This window comes from Thrips palmi, unplaced genomic scaffold (genome assembly GCF_012932325.1).
Source record: "Thrips palmi isolate BJ-2018 unplaced genomic scaffold, TpBJ-2018v1 HiC_scaffold_15, whole genome shotgun sequence".
Taxonomy (NCBI): domain Eukaryota; kingdom Metazoa; phylum Arthropoda; class Insecta; order Thysanoptera; family Thripidae; genus Thrips; species Thrips palmi.
In genome coordinates this window covers 13,463,858-13,481,904 of record NW_023144624.1, presented here as the reverse complement: position 1 = coordinate 13,481,904, position 18,047 = coordinate 13,463,858, and the positions used below count along the sequence as shown (strand labels likewise).

At 62.9% G+C, this 18,047-nt stretch overlaps 1 protein-coding gene across 4 annotated transcripts in view; it reads left to right on the top strand.

Annotated features, from left to right (window-relative positions):
• LOC117640934 (Kv channel-interacting protein 4-like) overlaps nucleotides 1-18,047 on the top strand; it is a 113,973-nt gene that overhangs the window by 53,355 nt on the left and 42,571 nt on the right. The window contains exon 1 of one of the 4 annotated variants that reach the window (XM_034377966.1): nucleotides 31-161. The exons of 2 other annotated variants lie outside the window; for them this stretch is intronic. The gene's annotated coding sequence lies outside the window, so the exon portion shown is untranslated. Of the gene's footprint in view, nucleotides 1-30; nucleotides 162-9,501; nucleotides 9,652-18,047 lie in introns of those variants that run through there. One more of the 4 variants, XM_034377965.1, reaches the window with a different exon arrangement.

Genomic DNA, 18,047 nt, shown 5'->3' with positions numbered 1-18,047 from the left:
TCCGCCCTCGCCTCGCCAGTGTTTTGTTGACGCGACGCGACGCATGGCGCGTGCGGCGACGCGGCACGGCGACCGGGAAAGGGGTTTTGAATATCTTGGCGACGAAAACAAAACCGCCGCATCCAGGGAACGCGTCGGTGCACGTCGCTGCCACTGCTAGTGTGAGTGCCCGAGGCGGCGAGGCGGGCGCAGTGCGACTTGCAAAAAGACGACAACAAACACGACGACTTGAGGCGCTGGCTGCGCTGCGGGCGAAGCAGGGAGGCGAGTGCGACGGGGACGCGTCACTGAACCTGGGGCGTCCCTGCAGCGCGCTTCAACTCGGTGATGTCGATGTCTTGCCCCATGGTGCTGCTGGCCGTGTTGTGACTCGCATTCCCAGGAGACTGGTTCTGAGAGCAGTGCGTCTCGTACCTACACGGCACGCCCCATGAGTGCGAGAGAGACAGAGCGACAAAAACGTCTCTCTGCGTCTGCCTGCAGGACGCGACGTGGCGAGCGGTCTCCGCCGAACTGGCGGCAGGGCACGGCTCCAGTCCAGGTCGGCTTGACGGACACCAAGGGCGGACTGGCTGCCCGGCGCGCTGGCCTAGAGGCTGGCCGACCTCAACCTCGACCAGGTTGCCGCTGTGTGTCGAGTCGAGTGCTCGCAGAGCGGGGAAGGCGGCGGCGGCGGGACGGCGGGGGGAGGGAGCGCTCCGAGCTGCGGCCTCGCCGCGGTTGCAGCAGTGATCGTTGTTGTTCTGGCCATAGACAGTCTTTCTCTTTCTTTTTGTGGAACGATGATAACCGACATGCGTTGAAATGCGTTTTCAGACTTGTGTTCCGATGCTTTGGTTCGACATTTTGGAAGCTTTCCCTGCCAATCGCAGTCGCTAATTCAATGCGCCAGCCGCCCGGCCAATTGGTACAGACCTTCCCGCCCCCGCCCCCCGAAAAAAGGATTGCAGAAGCAGGGGTGCGCTAAACCGGCGAAACCGGCTCCACCATTGTCTCTGCCAAACTTGGCTGGATGCTGTTCTCAAAGTCAATGCGCGGGTCGTGTCGATTCAATGAGTGCTTCTCTAGTACCCTGTTCGGCCAGGGCGGGCCGGGGCGGGCCGGGGTTAGCTGGCGTGGCGCGCGAGCAGGGCGAGCAGAGCCAGTCGGGGGCGGACTCATTCGAAATCGGGTTGACACGGTGCCGCCACGCCCCCGCCGCGCCCCCGCCACGCCCCGCACCCCTAAGCGAACGCGGGGCTGGCGCGGGGCCAGTGGCTGCGTCCTCGGCGCGCACATTCGCCGCAGCCGCGCCATTCCGCAGCATCGTTCCGTCGCTCTGTCTCTCTCGCACCGCCGCGCAACGCCCCGTGAGTGCGACAGAGAAGGGGCGACGCATCGGCCCTTCGAACGCAGCCGACGGGGGCGCGAGTGTGCGCGGCGTACTGCGTTTCGGAACCGACGCCGCCCTGTGTCAATGCCAGGGGCAGTCGGCACGCCGTGGCCCCGACCGCCGCGCCGCCCCGACCGGGAGATGGAGTGTGGCCGCCACCTTCCTGCTGCAGTGCGCCGCCCTGGCCAAGGTGGCCCTGGCGCTGGACGCCGCGCCGCCGCGCCACTGCTGCAGTCCCGAACTGCCAAACACGATCCCGCTTCCACTATTTCTCCGGCGGGCCCGGCGCGTCGTCAGCCGCAGCAGGGAAAAGGCGGCCGCGGCCGGGAATCGATCCCGGGTCCTGGGCCGGGCCGGGCCGGGCCCGTTGCAGATAAATGCTCTGCGGGGCGAGAAAGAGGTGCGATGCGATGCGATCCGCCGGCCCCACAAACTGATAGCTCACGCCTCGGCGGCCTGGGCGGCCTCGGCACCCACCGCATCCATCGCCGTGCCGCCGTGCCGTGCCGCCGTGCCCAAAAGGAGATAGCCCCGGTAAGTAATGACGGCGGGGCTCTCGCCCTGGCTTGAGAGGTAAGTGTCCGGGACCGTGCGGATCTGGCGGTCTTGGGTCCGCGGTTCGGTTCCTCTCCTCGGCCTTTGGCGGCGCTCTCGCCGCGACTTGCTTAAAGAATCCGCGGCGGCGAGGCAGCAGACTGACTTCAGTCGCCTCGTCGCTCCGTCTCTGTCGGTCTCCTGGGGCGTCCGCCGGAGGTGCGAGAGAGGCAGACAGCGACCCAGCTGCGCGGTGCTGCGCGCGCTCTCGGCGGCACGGCGGCACGCCGGGGGCAGGCAGGTGACATTTTTCACCTTCGAGTCCTCCACTAACTCAACCCCTCCCCTTTCCCCTCCCACCGCGCGGACTCACTTCTTGGGCCGGTCGCCACGTGTCGGGAAATGAGTTTCGCTGCGAATTTCCTCCAATTTCCCGTCTCGGCCCGCTGGCTGCGCGCCTCGGCCTGCTTCTCGCAGCGCGCTTTTATATCTATCAGTTTTTTGGCGGGGACGGGGAGGGGGCAGCCAAACATGCAGGGCGTTATTGACAGGCTGGATTCACGCGGCCGCACCCTCGGCAAGGCTGTGCTGGCCTCGCTGAGCAGGCCGGGCCGGGCCGGGCCGGGCCGAGGGCTCTGGTGGTCAGCAACTCCCTCGAAAACACCCATCAGTCCCCTTCTTCCTGCAGGAGCGCCCCCCTGCCCCCGGGCCGGCCAGGTCCGGCTAGGCCGGCCCCGGGCTCCAGTCCGCAGGTTGCGACACTTGGACAGAAAGACGAACGGCGAGCGCTGCTAGCGCTGCTAGCGCCCCGAACGGCCGGGGCGCTGAGTGGTGCCCTGGTACAGCCGCAGGCAAAACACATCACGACCCCGCCCCGCCGCCCAGCCCGAGGGGTTGCCTACCTCCAGGCGCGCGGAGGCACTCCTCCTCGCCCGTCCTCGTGGACCTGAAGCCTCCGTAGTCGGGAATATTTTAATCTTTTTACCTGTTGGAAAAAAAGTGAGGAGGACGTCGTGGTTACGTTGTTTGGCGTCGGCTGCTTTGTGGTTTGAATACCGGGAGGCCATTAAAACGAAACTTTTTCCCCTCTCCTCGCCTTCGCCGCCTTTGCCCTCACTGATTCCTATCTGAGCGGGAACCCGCTGGGAAGTAACGCAGATTCCGTGGCAGAGCTTAAGAGCTGAAGTTTCTCTGTGGGGGGAGGGGGGGGGGCGTCCTTGAACCAGTGGCGGCCAGCGGAGCGATTCCGGCCCGCCCAGGCCAGCGCTGCTTTCGTCGCTCTGTCTCTCTCGCACTCGCGGGGCGCTGCGTGTCGGAGGGAGGGAGACGGCTGTGCGGAATCAGTCTGCAGGGCGGCAGCAGCTGACTGAGGGAAGGAAGGGTCACCGCCGCCTTCGGGACGCTGGCGACGCTGGGCTGCTGCAGCGCCGGCCGGCCGGGCGAGGCGCACGGTTTAAGAGGCTTTGCACGCCCGCTTCTGTAATAATGTTGGTGTGCCAGCGAGCGCCTCATCGCCCTGTCTCTCTCGCACCCTTACGGAACGCCCCGTGAGTGCGAGAGAGACAGAGCGACGGAAGCGCTGTTCGGAAGCAGACGGCATGCAGGTCGTGTAGGGCCGAGTGGCGGCGGGTGTGCTGGCCTTGCTGGCCAGGCGCTCACGCCTCCGGTGGCCTCACGCGCTGAAACCCCGAAACCTCGAACCCCTGAAACCCCGGAACCCCGGAACCCTGAAAGCTGGCCGCGCCGACAGCGAGGCCCCTGGGTCGTGCCGCTGTTTGATGGGGTCGGGAGCGAAATTGATAGCAGGGAAACGGGGTGGATGGTTAGACAAAGAGGGGGTGGAGATGGAGTTGGGCAGGTGCGGGGCTGCGGGGCCTGCTGGGCCTGCTGCGGTCGGCGCGGCGTCGCCTTGGGGGTGGTAGGGGATGTGTTTGTCCAGGCTCCTGTTTCAGTCCCCTCCTGCGTGCTGTGTGTGTGGTGTGTGAGTGTATGTGTGTGTGTATGTGTGTGTGAGAGAGAAGCTCGCGGTTGTGTGCGTTTGTGTTGGGTGGGCGTGTGCGGTGTGAAAGGTGCTGGGGGTGTTTTCGCGCAAGGAAACCGACCACTGGTGACACGGCGCGTGAACGGGCACACTCTAAAGTCGCAGTGCCGTTCGCAGGCAGGTGTCAAGAACACACGGCGGGGAGGGAAACCGAGACCCCGGAAACCCGGGCCGGCGTGGGAAACGCGACGCGCGGCCTTCCTGCCGCTGACCGACCGCGGCGCTACACTATTCATGCCGCCATGGCGCGGCAGGGCGCTGCTTCGCTGCCCGCCTGCCCGCCGGCCGCGGTCCGCGGTTCGCGCGCCCGGAAACGGACGAAACGGACCGCCAACCGGACCGCGGCCCCGGAGTGCCCCGGAGTTCTCGCCGGAGTCGGGCGGCGGCGAGGGCGGCAACCGGAGCCGCTCGGAGTTGGCCGGGGAGGGCGGCGCGGCGGTTTGCTCCGAGAGTAGTGGTCTTCCGATGCGAGCCCCGGCCGAGGCCACGGCTGAGGCCCCGGCTGAGGCCACGGCCCCGCCGACCACCGGGGCCCGGACTCTCTCCCGGACTCCCGGACGCGGCCGGGCTCAAGAGCAGCGCAGCGCCCGCCCGCCTGCTGGCTGCCGGCCCTCACGCCAGGCCCCGCCGCGAACCGCACCAAAAGAAATAATTCGGCAAACTCCCACGGTTAAGCTCCGGGCCTCTAATTAATCTCCACGGCTCTTTCCACGCTGTAAGGGTATTTTCCTCTTTCACGACTCCAAAAAAAGGTAAAAAAATATTTTTTTTAGAAGCAGCTCGTGGAACCCGACCTGTATAGTATCCCAGCCCAGGCGCTCTTTGACGGGTTGCCTACCCGGCGGCCGACGGGGAGGCCAGGGGTCGGGGTGAACCCAATCCCTACAGCGACTCCTCAGCTCTCAGCTGCTTAACGACCGTGTGCCTGTCCGTCCGTCCACCCGCCCGTCCGTCGAGTCCCTCTCATCTGGCGGTGGCAAGGACACCGTGTCCTGGACACTGTTGGACAGCGCGGGCCGTGTCGGGCCGCCTGTCGGGGCTTGCGGGCCCGGGCCAGGGCCAGCAGGCGCGCTGACCCCTGGGCACCCCGGGCCAGGACTCCGGGGACCCTCGGCCCGGTCGACCGGTGGCCAAGGCCTGGCCCACGGCCTGGCCCACGGGCTGCGACGAGGGCTGCGAGGCGTGGCTGGGCGGGCGGTACACTGGAAGGTGGGGCCGACGGAACGATTTCCAAGGCCGACGGGGAGCAGCCCCGCGGCAGTGTCAAGTGTGTATCCGTGGGGCGTGGCGCGGCGCGTGGCACTAATGGGGCGCCGCGGGTGTGGGCTGCCAGCTCCGCCAGCCCCGCCCGCCGCCAGCCGGGCCGCCAGCGATACGGCGATAATGCAAAGCAGGTTAAATGTAATTGTGACAAAGTGCGGCGCGGTGCGGCGGGCCGGAGGCTGGAGGCTCCAGGCCTCCCCGTGGGGACCTCCCCTTTGCTGTCGGTGCTTTCAAATGCCTGCGGCTTGTTGTGCCGCGCGGCCTAAGCCGGGGGCGGGCGGGGGACGCGGGGGGGGCGGGCCGCCGGTGCAGCGGGGAGCGACAAGGGAAAAAGCGGCAGCACGACAGAAAGTGTTTGATCTCGGCCATTGTTTCCCGAGGGCTTCTTGACGCGCGCGCCGCAAAAGATGCGGCCAAAGCAAGGCGAGGCAAGGTGGGGGCCCGGCGAGGGGCCCGGGGGTCGGGAGGGGGTTGCGGCCCGGCCCGGCCCGGCCCGGCCCCGCCGGGGGTGCTGTAGTTACCGAACGGGCCGGGGGCGCCTGCATTGTGCTGCAAATGTTTCCCTGCCCCATCACAATACGGACGCGAGCCAAGCCGAGGCAGCCGGGCCAACAAAGGGAGATGCTCATCACGGGATAGACGAGGTAACTTTACGAGCCCTCGACGGCGGTCTGGTCTGGCCTGGTCGGGCCCTTCTCTCCCCTTCCCCTTGCCCATGTCCTATTGTGTGTCAAACGGCATCGCGACGCCCCAGCAGCCCCAGCGGCAGCGCCACTGCAAGTGCAAGCGACTGGCCGGGGGGTGGGGGCGGCATGCCCAGGCCTTGTTGTTTTTACCCTCTTCGCCTCGACGCCAAACTTTGCCTTGCCTTCTCCAGGAATTCTCCAGGAAGGCGTCGGGCGGCGTCGCTCGTGATTAGGTTTACGCGGCCGCTCTGTTATGTGCCGTCCGTCCGTCTGTCTGTCCCGTCTGTCTGTCCGTCCGCCCGTGTCCCCGCCGCGGACGTCACGTCCGTCAGCGCTCCGCATACAAATCCTGTAATAACAGCTATGGCAGAAAGCGAAGAGAGGAAAAATAAAAAAAAAAATAAAAAGGACAGAAACCCCCTTCCCCCCACCCCAAAAAATGGAGCGGGATTATTTATTTTTCATATGCGGACTGTGTGTCGGACACTCGTTAAAAGCGTTTTGTTTGTCCATTCACTTTGCGCTCTGATTGCATTCGCGTCCACAGAGCTGAGCCGGAGGGGAAGAGGTCGAAACAAAACCTATTTAGAAAAAAAAAACGTAGCCGCGCTGCAGAGGCAATGGAAAGATTCCGCGGATCCTTTCAATTCATTATCCGAGCCGCTCCGCCGCGGCGCCGCCTGTGTCCTCCCTGCATTTTTGTTCCTTGGAATGATTAATTTTTCCAGCGGATTCATTGTGTTGTGTCGCTCAAAGCCAAAGCCATCGATCAGAGCTTCCGCTCCGCCCCGCCCGCCTGCCTGCCTCTCGCTCGCTCCCATTCACGTCGCGATGTCTCTCTCTCCCTTCCGCCTCGTTATGACGGAGCCGTTTGAACGGGCCGTTAAAGTACTCGTGTCGCACTCCAAGCGACACGGCGCGGGCTCTAAAGGCCCCTCGCGCTGCCGTCTTCGCAATAATTGTTTTTTTATTTTCTTTGGAAAGGAAATTAATTTTACTGGATTTTTTTCTTGCCTACCGGTTTGAAAACGACGGAGGCCCCGCGATGGCGACGGCACACAGTGGGCCAGAAGACCGGTGTGGCGGCCAAAACTTTAGACGCGTTTTGAGCTCCAGAGTCGCTAAACAGGCCTCGAACCGAACGTGTGACCCCATCAATGGAAAGCTCTCCCAACAAAATGAGGTGGGGACCGTTGGCGAGGGCCGTTTGGCCCCTTTGGGGCCAAAACGGCTCGTTTTTTCCCCTCCCCGGTCTTCGGGCCCCCTGTCCCACGTTTTTTCCCCCCCAGGGCCTCCGCCCTTTCCATTTTCACGTCTTCCACTTTTTGCAGTCCTTTCCACGGGCCCGGGGGATCATGTTCCAGGCCGTTTTTTTTCCCGCTCCTCGCATCCCCCCAACAGAAGGCAAGGGGACAAAAGCTCAAAACAGACCCCGACCCTCACCCCTTTCCCGCCAAATTGGGTCTCACCCTCAGAATGGGCCCCACGGGTTAGGAGCCCTCCCCAGCGGAGGCTTGGGGGGGGGGGGGGGTGGGGGGCCCCAAAAAAATCGATCCAGGTAGCATCCAAAAACCACAAGATGTCCAAACAACGTCTTAAACACGTCCAGAGCACATCCAGACCATCCACAACTGCAAACGTATCCATTTCTCATCCACCTATCCACATGCAGTCCAAAGTGCATCCAACGCTCTCCTTGCGCATCCAAAATGTTCTAACGGAGCCAGATCGCATCCCCGGCATCCACTGCGCCCCAACACACATCCTTCACATCCAAATGCATCCGCCACACCCAAAATGCATCCAAACCACATCCAGCCATCCCGAACGCATCCAAAACATATCCATCGTACCCAGATCGTATCCATTTCACATCCAAGGTGTTATTTGGATGTGATTAGGGCCTATTCTGGATATGATGGATGACTCCTTTACTCTGAGCTGGACGACCTCCGGATGCGGATGGGATGGATCTTTCTTGTAGCCTGTCGCGGACTTGCGTGGACGCGGGGTGGACGCTAGGTGGATGCAACAGACACGAAATGGACCTATTTTGGATGATGTGAGCCCCAAATCACATCCCAGCGACCCGTCAGGGAAGGAATGCATTGGTGGGGTCACACGTTCGGTTCGAGGCCTGTTTAGCGACTCTGGAGCTCAAAACGCGTCTCAAGTTTTGGCCGTCTCCACCGGTCTTCTGGCCCACTGTGCGGCATCGTTTTTCTCTCCCCGCGAGTGTGCCGGTCGCGCTCGTCTCCGTGATTTGCATCGCTCGTTGACGGCATGGCTGTGTTGGTGCGAGTGGCGTCTGCGGCGGACAGGGCGGCCGGGGCACCTGCGGACTGATTCCGAGGCTCGTTTTCATCGCTCTGTCTCTCTCGCACTCGTGGCGCGTCCCGTATAGGTGCGAGAGAGACGGAGCGACGAAAACGACTCGGAGGAAGGGAGGGCGAGTTTACGCCGCGACCGTGCAGCGCCGTGTCCGCGCCAAGTTGGGTCGGTCGGACGCAGTCACCGCCACACTGCCCGCCCCGCCGCACGGGTCTCTACGGACGCGTCTCGCCGCGCGGCATGGCGTGGCATGGCGTGGCGTGGCGTGGCGCGCAACAAAACTGCCAACTGGCCGCCGGTTAATTCCGCAGACATGGACTAACTGCTGCCGGCGAAGGCTGACGAAAACTACAGTGAAACAGTCACGAAATATCGGTGTTTATAGTGGTGTAGCGTGGGGGCGAGTGGTGTTGGCAGACAACGGGGCCGAAAATATACTTTTCTGCTTCGCGCGGCGCGCGGTTTTGGAGCTCCGTACAAAAGGCGTTGCAAAGGGGAGCGTCATAGTGCATGAATCCGCTGAGACGAACCCCGGCCTGGATTGGATGACAAGAGGCCGAGGGGCAAACAACTTGAATTTAGGTGTACATTTTCCGTGAAATAACGTGAAATAACGGTGAAATAACGTGAAATAACGGTGAAATAACGCCAAAAGAAGCGTGAAATAGCGTGAAATAACGGTGAAATAGCGCGAAATAACGTGAAATAACACGAAATAACGCGAAATATCTTTGAAATACCCTTGAAATAACGTTGAAATAACATTGAAATAACGTGAAATAACGTGAATTTGAAATAACGGTGTACAAATTTTGACGAAGTTGTTTGCCCCTCGCAAGAGGCAACAGTTTCGTAACATTTGTCACCGTTTTGACCAACTTTGCGGTAAGGCTGCCTCCATAAGGCGGGAAATCGCACTCGGTCTGCTAAAGGAAGCATCAAAGGATGCTTCGGTTTGCTCAGTGCTCCGCGCCGCGTCGCCTGGTGCGTCACGCTCGACGCATTCTCCAGCCGTTCCTGGAGTCACCCGGACCCTGCTGGGCCCGTTGGCCTGCACCCGGGACTCGCAGCTGCCCCCTTCCACGTCCCACGGTCTGGGCCGGTCTGTCCGCCTGCTGCTGGCTGCCCTGCCGTCCGCTCGCCGCGCTGCCGCGCTCAGTGGGGCACGGGGTGGAGGCTAGGCCGCGGGGCTGCTGGCTCTTCGCTGGGCTGGGGTGGCGGCGAGGCGAGGCGAGGCGCTGGGCCCACCGGGCTGCGCGCTGCGCGCCAGGGCTCCAATTCAACAGTTTGCCGGTGGCTTTGGCGGCGTCGAGACGGTCGAGACGTTGGCGGGCGGTGGCGCCGCGTCACCGCCACCCTCGCTGTCACGCGTGACGAGCACGAGCGTGACGAGCGTGACGCCGTGACACGACGCACCTCGGCCCGTGAGTATTCGCCGTGGGGCCCTTTTGGGGGCCCCCCTTGGGGCACGGTGACCAGAGCCAGCCAATCCGGTGGCAAGCCGCCGCTAATCCGGGCCTTTGTTTTGCGGGGTGTCACTTCGTCACTTGAACCGCACCTCGCGCCACCAGCCTGCGTGCGGCGCGCGCTTGACTCGACCACCTCGTGAAAACAGAAGCAGTTGTCATTCGAATTCGAGCAGATGGTGACGGGCAGGAAAGAACTCGGATCGCGTCCCTCAAGTCTCTTGTTTTGGTTTCTGTTCGAGTACGACAAGGTGGCCTCTGCCTCACCTCTGGCGATGATGATGACCCGTCGACACGGGTCTACAGCGAAAGCAAGCGATAACATGATTGCTCGTCCGCTGGCCGTGGTTGGTCGGGCCGTTTTGTCCGTGGCTTCACTGCCATTCCATTGCCATTCCATGGAATCGATTTTGCTCTCCGCTTATTAGACGCTCGTGAAATTTTCATCGATACTGGGAACGGCGTGCGTGCCGCCGTGGCTGCCGTCTCCGTGGAATGTTCGGGGCACGCCACTGTTCGCGCTGCTCGCCCTGCCCGCTCTGCTTGCCACAGCGAGCGTACACTGCCATGCCGCCCTGCCGCCCTCGCGCGCGTCGTGGCAAGTCGCACCTCGCCAACTCGCCCCGCTTGTAGGAGAGCCCGCACACTTCCCCGGGGTCCGTCGGCCTCGGCCACGCACCGCACAAAGGGCCAGACGACCTCTGCTCAGTGCAGTCCAACACACTGCGCACGTTTCAAGCTCTACCTTCAGGACTCCAATGAAACTCGGGTTCGAATGGACTGAGATGTGGATAGGGAATCCGTTGGTGGCACCGTTTGTTCCGCTGGAGACCTGACTGCACACAAAAAGTTTCCTGAACCAAGAATATTCACTTGGGATAGGTGAACTTACTTGAAACATTCAAGTAAATTCATGTGTTGCAGAGTTTCTCGGTTTAAGAAACGAACTTTTCGGGAGTGGACTCCAACGCGCCCCCGTCAACTGGTATCCCCCGGGGGCGCGCTCGGGCGTGCTGCCCTCCGGTACGCCCTGCCCCGGGTACGCCCCGAGGTACTCCCCGGGTACGCCCCCACACCGTCACTGGGAGTTGTGACGTGCCGCGCCTCGTGGATTTGCGGGAGGGAGAGAGAGCGGGACGCGATTTGGGATTTGCAGCCTGCGGAGCCTGCGCGCTGGTTTAGTGCATTCCAGTGTGGCGTAACACTGACGCTGTAGTAGCGCTGCGCGGCTAATTAGTGCCAGCCTCGGGCTGCCTGCCTGCCTGCCTGCCTGCCTGCCCGCCCGCCTGCCTGCCTGCCTACCCGCCTGCCGGGGCCGCTAGTTACGCGCTGCAGCGAATGCGCCCCGCCTGTCTGCTGCGAATGCTGTTTTACATACGCTGCGGCAGTGCCAGGCAGTGCCAGGCAGCTGCCGATATTCCGCTCCGCGACGCTGTACCCGTGTTGTCATTGGGACTCGAGAATCGCCGCTTCGTAAACATAAAAAGCGCCGCTGCCGCTGGCTGTTCTACTCGCGCGCGAGTGTGTGTGTGTGTGTGTGTGTGTGTGTGGGTGAGTGTGTGTGTGTGTGTCTGTGTGAGTGCCTCCGAACGTGCTGCCGCCGCTGTGTGTGGGCGTGACAGTGTGTTCGCTCCGTTCGGGGTCGCGAATGATTCTGCAGAAATAAAGGCACCAGCAGGGACGGTAAAAGTTGGCGGCGTGTGTGCGTGCGTCCGTCCGTCCGTGAGTGTGTGTGTGAGAGGGGGAGGGAGAGAGAGAGAAAGCGTGCGAGTGTGTGAGTGTGTTGCGCAGTGCACACAAAAATGTTCTTCATCTCGATAAAAGGCCACGCCGCCTGGATGGGACCATACCCGTGTGGACCACAAAGAGTCCCCCCCTCCCCACCCCCTCCAGGTGGAGCGGCCAGCCGCCCCGCCCGGCCCGGCCCGGCCCGGCCCCTTGCCAGATCCCCAGGTGTATTCCCGGGCCTATAGTCCGCCGGGGGCCCCGGTCCTGCCCGGCCCGGCCCGGTCCTAAGGGGGATACGGCCATGTTTTTGCCAAATTGCGCAGCCGGGCGGCGATGCAAACTTGCTTGGCATTGCCGAACTTTGCGAACGCGCTCGTCGTCGTCCTTGTGTGTGTGTGTTCGTGTGTGTGTTGTGCTCACCCCCTGGCCCCACAAGCCCAATTTGCGGCGTCATTTTCCGTGGTGCCGTTCCGGACGTGCGACTACACGTTGAAAGTGTTTTTATGGCCGCCTACTTCATCACGCCCGGTCGGCGCAGCCCCGAGCCCTTGCACGAGGCCGTGCTTCTCGCAGCCAGGCAGGCAGGCAGGCAGCCAGCCAGGCAGCCAGGCAGGCAGCCAGGCAGGCACCACTCGATGGGTCCTAATAAATGGCCGGCGTGAGCAAGAAGGCGGCATTCCTGTCAGCGCGGGGGAGGGGGAAGGGGGAGGGGTGAGAAGTGAGTGTGTGAGGGGGAGGGAGAGAGAGAAAGAGAGATGGGGAGCAGGATATGCTGGGGTGGGGGTCGCGCGAGAAGAGTGCCCGCCCCACGCCCCTTGCCCCGCGTGCCCTTGAAGTGCGTTATGACCCGAATATAGGACCGGAGTTCGGAGATCGTTATTCTGGACCCGTTTGTTGGCAACTCGTTTTTGTTATACACACACACGCGCGCACACTCACAACCACCCGCGTACACACGCAGGCATGCACTGCTTGCTTACGCAGGCGTCGTCGCGCGGCAAGGTCAAGCAGAGCAGCCTTTACTGCGCTGCGTTATGAGCGGCCCTCTGCAGAGGCGGCCCGCCGCTCCGTCTCCCTCGCACCGGTGCGCGACGCCCTGTGCGTGCGAGCGAGACGGGGCGACGAAAACCACAGTGGCTCGGGACCAGGGCCAGAGGGCCGTTGTGGCGGCCTGGCGGGGCGCCGCGGCAGGGTGGCGCCCGGCAGAAGCGCCGAGCCGCCAAGAGGGCCGAGATTGGGACGATAATTTGGCGGGTGTAGACGCTTTGCTGCCTTGCTGCCGTGCCCGCCGGATTCTCGTCAAGTGCGCCACCACCTACGTCTGCGTCGTCTGCGTCGTCGCCGTCGTCTGCATCGTCGGCGTGCTCTCTTCCATGAATACGCAATAGGATCGGGCGGCAGGAAGCACAGGAGAAAGGCTTATCTCCGGGGGTTTATAGAAAACGTGCTCAGGGGTGGTAAGCGCGGCGGGACTCGGGGCCGTGCAGCCGCGCAAGCCGAGGCCGCGCAAGTCGGGGCCGCGCTGCCGGGGCCGAGCCAGAGCCGTGCACCGCCCTGCGCTCTGCGAGTCCCTTTAACTTTTCAGAAAGGGCGAAGTCAAGCCGGCCGACCTGGCAGCGGCAGCCGCGGCGTGGAGGCCGCCCGCCTGCAGGGTAGGCAACCGTCCTCCTCGCACGCACCAGTGCGTTCGTGCAGCCTACCGCGCAGGCGCGCTGGGCCGCCTGCCAGGGTAGGCAACCGTCCTCCTCGCACGCACGCGTGCGTTCGTGCTGCCTACCGCGCAGGCGCGCTGGGCTGCCTGCCAGGGTAGGCAACCGTCCGTTTCGCACGCACCAGTGCGTTCGTGCTGCCTACCGCGCAGGCGCGCTGGGCCGCCTGGCAGGGTAGGCAACCGTCCTCCTCGCACGCACGAGTGCGTTCGTGCTGCCTACCGCGCAGGCGCGCTGGGCTGCCTGCCAGGGTAGGCAACCGTCCGTTCGCACGCACCTGCGTTCGTCTGCCTACCGCGCAGGCGCGCTGGGCCGCCTGCCAGGGTAGGCAACCGTCCTCCTCGCACGCACGCGTGCGTTCGTGCTGCCTACCGCGCAGGCGCGCTGGGCTGCCTGCCAGGGTAGGCAACCGTCCTCCTCGCACGCACCAGTGCGTTCGTGCTGCCTACCTCTCAGGCGCTTCGCCTCGCGGCTCGCGGAAAGAACCGAGTCCACGGCGACTGTGGTGGTCGCATCGATGGGGTACGGCGTCGTGCAATATTTAGCCCTCGCTGGCTTGCCGCGCCACGCCGCGCCACGCGCAAGCGCATCAATAATACGGGGAACAGGTTCGAGTTGACGCGCGGCTCCTTTCGGCCGGCTCTACCCGATAGTGTGCCCGACGGCGACGGCCGCATCGATTTTGGCCCGGACAATCCGGCACATTAATTGCCCCGGGTCGGCGTAGCGAGGCCACGACGGCCTCCGCGGCCACGACGGCCACGACGTCCACGACGGCCACGACGTCCACGACGTCCACGACGTCCACGACGGCCACGACGTCCACGACGGCCACGACGGCCACGACGGCCACGACGGCCACGACGTCCCGGTCGATGCCGGCCGCCGATCGCGCGCGGGGACTTGTTTGACTTCTGGAGCGACGGCCTTGCCCGGACCAAGGCCCGGACCGACCGCCTGTTGCGGCCGGGGCGCGGGCCGGGCCGATGGCTTCATTTTGAAAGCGGTGCGGGCGGCGGAGCGCGGCCGAGCGGGCCGGGCCGGGCCGCCCGTTTAAAGTCTCAGTGTGTTTGGCAAACGCGGTGCGCGGCGCACGGCCGCTGGCTGGGGAGGGCGCCGCGCCGTGGCTGCGCTGGGACAGCTCGGGCGGGGGGCGCGCCTCGCCGTCGTCCTGGGCCTGGGCCGCCTCCAGCCGCCTCCAGCCGCCTCGATCCTCATGATAGATTCAATGCCAAACCCTGGAGGCTCCTTTTGCCCAGCCCACACACACCCCCACACTCACACAAAAACACACACACAACCCTGAATCGCGGCCGGAGTGTGTGCTTTGTGTTGGTGTGTGTTGCGTGTGTGTGTGTGTGTGTGTGTGTGTGTGTGTGTGTGTGTGTGGATTCGTCATTACATCGCGTCGCCGCGTCGCTGCCCCTCTTGACAGCTATGACGCTCCGGAGAGCGATAAATTTGGCCCACCGGACTGACCGGGCTGGCCGGGCTGGCCACTGGCCGCGAACCAGGCCGCGGTGGCGGCGGTGGTCGCGGTCCCCGTGGCGCGCAGCGCGTTGCGGGAAAAGGGTGGGGGGATTAGTGACCGATTACACGGTGCCCTATCCCTATCCGTCCCTATCCCCACCGGGCGGCCTGGCCGAGGCCCCGGCCAATCTCTATCCGCCTATCCCGGTTCTATCCCCGGTCCCGGTGGACAAACTTGGAGGCGGCCGTCCCGCCTCAAGTTGCGGGGAGCCGGTGTGACTTGTGTGCTAAACGGAGACGAAATCTTTCGTGTTTCTTCACAGTTTGCGGGACGCCAGTCCGGTCCGCCGGGATTCGAACCCGCGTCCCTGGCCTCCGAACGCTGCCGCGGTACCACCTGCGCCACGGCGTGGCCTCGGCGTGGACTCAAGCCAGGTGTGCGGCAGGTCGGCAGGTCAGCGGGGCGTACTCGCCGGAATACGGAATACCGGGAACAATGAACAATACATCATACGCGAGGCCGGCCCCGGGGCCCCGGGGGCAGGCGTGCGTCGAGAAGCACAGGGCACAGAGAGCGGCGACGTGGAGGGGGCTCACGTCTAAAGCGGCGCGGGGCGGCGCGGGGATTCGGAAAGCAGCGGGGCGTCTATTTGGCGTGGAACACGGTGCGGACGAGGCGGACGCCAGGCGGACGGGCCCGTCCCGTTTCGCTCTCGCCCCTCTTTGAACCGCAGCAGTGGAGTAGACCTGCGAGCCCCCGCCGCCCCGACCAGCCCCGACCTACTCGACACATTTTACTTTGCCGGCTGCCTGCTGCCTCTCCCCGGGGCGAGCCGAGCCGCCGGGCCGGGCCGGGCGGGCAGCCCAACAGGAGGAGTCTCTCAGTTTATGCGGCGGTTGCAGTTTGCAGGTTGTGGCTCTTGTGGCTCGGGCTGGTGGCCCTCGTGAGCCTGGACGCCGTGGCGCGCCCTGGACGTCTCTTGGAGGCGAGTTTGAAGCGCGCTTTAAAGGCATTTCCGTGGAGGGGCGTCTGTAGGGCCTGTAGGGCCACTAGTGGATGCCGTTTTCCGATACTTGTTCTTTCTCCCCGCCGAGGAGGCCCTCTCCCCGCCCACCCGCACCGTGGAAAATGGTTGTCGGTTATGGCGAAATCATGAAGTCATTTAAAAAGCAGTTTCAACAAAAATCGGACAGACATGAAGACAAATTAAATATATATAGTCACCACTCGTTATTCACGTCATTGTTGCATGGAAAATTAGCATGGAAATTAATTGTGATCAAGTGACAAACAATTTTTTCATAGTATGGGGTTTCGGTGTTTTGTATGGAAAGACGGTAGCCAAGACAAAGTGTTTTCTGGTGGTAGAAATGTCCGAAAATGGCCTTTACAGTGAAACTCAAGCCTTTAGTCTGACCACCACTATTGTTATGAGCATAGTCGCTAATGAAAGCAGTCCCATACCAGCTGCTGCTCGAACAAAGGTTTCAACCGAATTATTTCTCTTCAAAATTCTCGGGCAACTGGAAACATTCCCGAACACGAAGATAAACACAGGCTGGCTGCGTTTTGGCGGCGCGGGCGTTTTAGTGCGATTGAAACGGCTCCGGCGGCCAGGCGGGGCGGGGCGGGCGGGGCGCGGTGACTTTGAGAGGCAGCAGACTGGCAGGCAGGTGGGGCGGGCTCACGGGCGAGGAGCCCGAACCCGAGCGCGCCGAGGAGGAGAAGATGGCTTTTCGGGTTGTCAGGCCGCGCAGCCCGCAGCGGTGGCGCGCCAGTCGCCATGCCGCATCGACGGTGCCATTTCTTTACTTTCCTTCCTCAATATTTGATTATTGCTGTGCGAATTCCTTCTCTTAACTGGAAAAAACTGCAATGCTAAAGCATTGCTCGGTTGTTCCGGGACTGCAACAGCTACTTCAAGTTTGTCCTGTAAGGTCAATACAGACTAGAGACATTATTCAGTGGCAAACGTCGACCAATGTCTATGATAAATGACGCGCCTCTATGATCACCTTGATCACCTTGCTCGGCGCAGAGACCCCACGTTGCTTGATTTTTTAAAAGTGAAATTGGTATGAAAATTTATTTGGGGAATGGAACATATTAAAACCAAACAGTCGTGGGGGAAATGCTTTTGGAAAAAATGGGCGGGCCTTCGGACTTTCGCTCCTCGTTCTCCTTCTCCTTCTTCTCCTCCTGCTGCCCGTAATGTATGTATAACGAAGTTCGCCGCGCGGCGCGCGGACCCTCCTTCCCTCGAAAGGAGGCAAAGAAAACGGAGAAAACGGGAAAAGTCGCCCGCGTGTTGTTCCGCCGTGTTTGAGTTATTGAGGGAGTTTTTCGGCCGCAGCAGGCCCGAGTCCCTGCTTCCTCGGCCCGTGCATATATATATATATATGTGTGTGTGAGTGTGTATGTGTATATGTGTGTATGTGTGTGTGCCTATGTGTGTGTGCCTCTGTGTGTGTGTGTGTGTGTGTGTGCGTGCGTGTAGGTGTGTGTGTGTGTGTGTGTGTGTGCGCGCGGGGGGGGGGGGTGTGTTTGTGTGTGTTGCCGAATGTTGTGTGTGTGTGGGTTGGGCGAGGAGGAGCCGATCGATCAGGGAGACTCACCTGCTGGGTGTATGTCAACTCCATGTTGATGGCTGAGAGAGACGTATGCACGGAACTGGGAGAAGAGAAACAGGCCAAGAAGTCTGTTTGTGTGTCTTCTTCTCCGCCCGCCTGCCTTGGCCTGCCTGGGGAGCGCGCTGCGCTTTGTCATTGGCCCGGCTCTCGGCCAATCACAGCCGTGCCCCTTCCCCTACTCTCCACCCGGTCGCGGCTCTCTAACGACCGATCGGGCGGACCTGGAGCCAGCTGAACTGTTGGTGCCGATCACAGCGCCTGGCTAACACCAGGCCGACTAGCCAGTGCAGGCGAGCACCGTGATGAAGTATTTACCGCGGGCCGGTCGGACCCGGTCGGGCCTCCTCCATCATCCTTGTCACGTCGGCCGCGTGGCCGCGTCGGTCGCCATCGGCGCAGCTTTCAGTCCTGATGACTCAAGTTTGCGCTGTTCCGGCCCCGCACCGCGCCGCCCCGCCCCGCCCCGCGCGTCCTTCTTCGAGCTCGTCCTTCGGATTATCTCCCTGTTACGCGTCACTCATTAAATTGCCGGTCCACTTTGAATGACTGGGGCAGCCCTTTAATCCCCGGGCCGGCGGCCGCCCGACGCCAGGGCACGCCGGAGGTGAGGGAGGGGAGGGCGGTGCGAGCCGAGCCGAGCCGAGTGGGGTCGCCAAAGCAGCACAGCCGCCGCATCCTGCCGTGCTCTTACTTTTTCTCCTGGACTGGAACTTTTATCTTAGTCTCAGGCGGCTTGGGGGCCCACCACCGCCCACCGTGCTGTCCCCTGTTCGCCTGCCTGTCCGTCTGCCTGTCCGTCTGCCTGTCCGTCGGTCT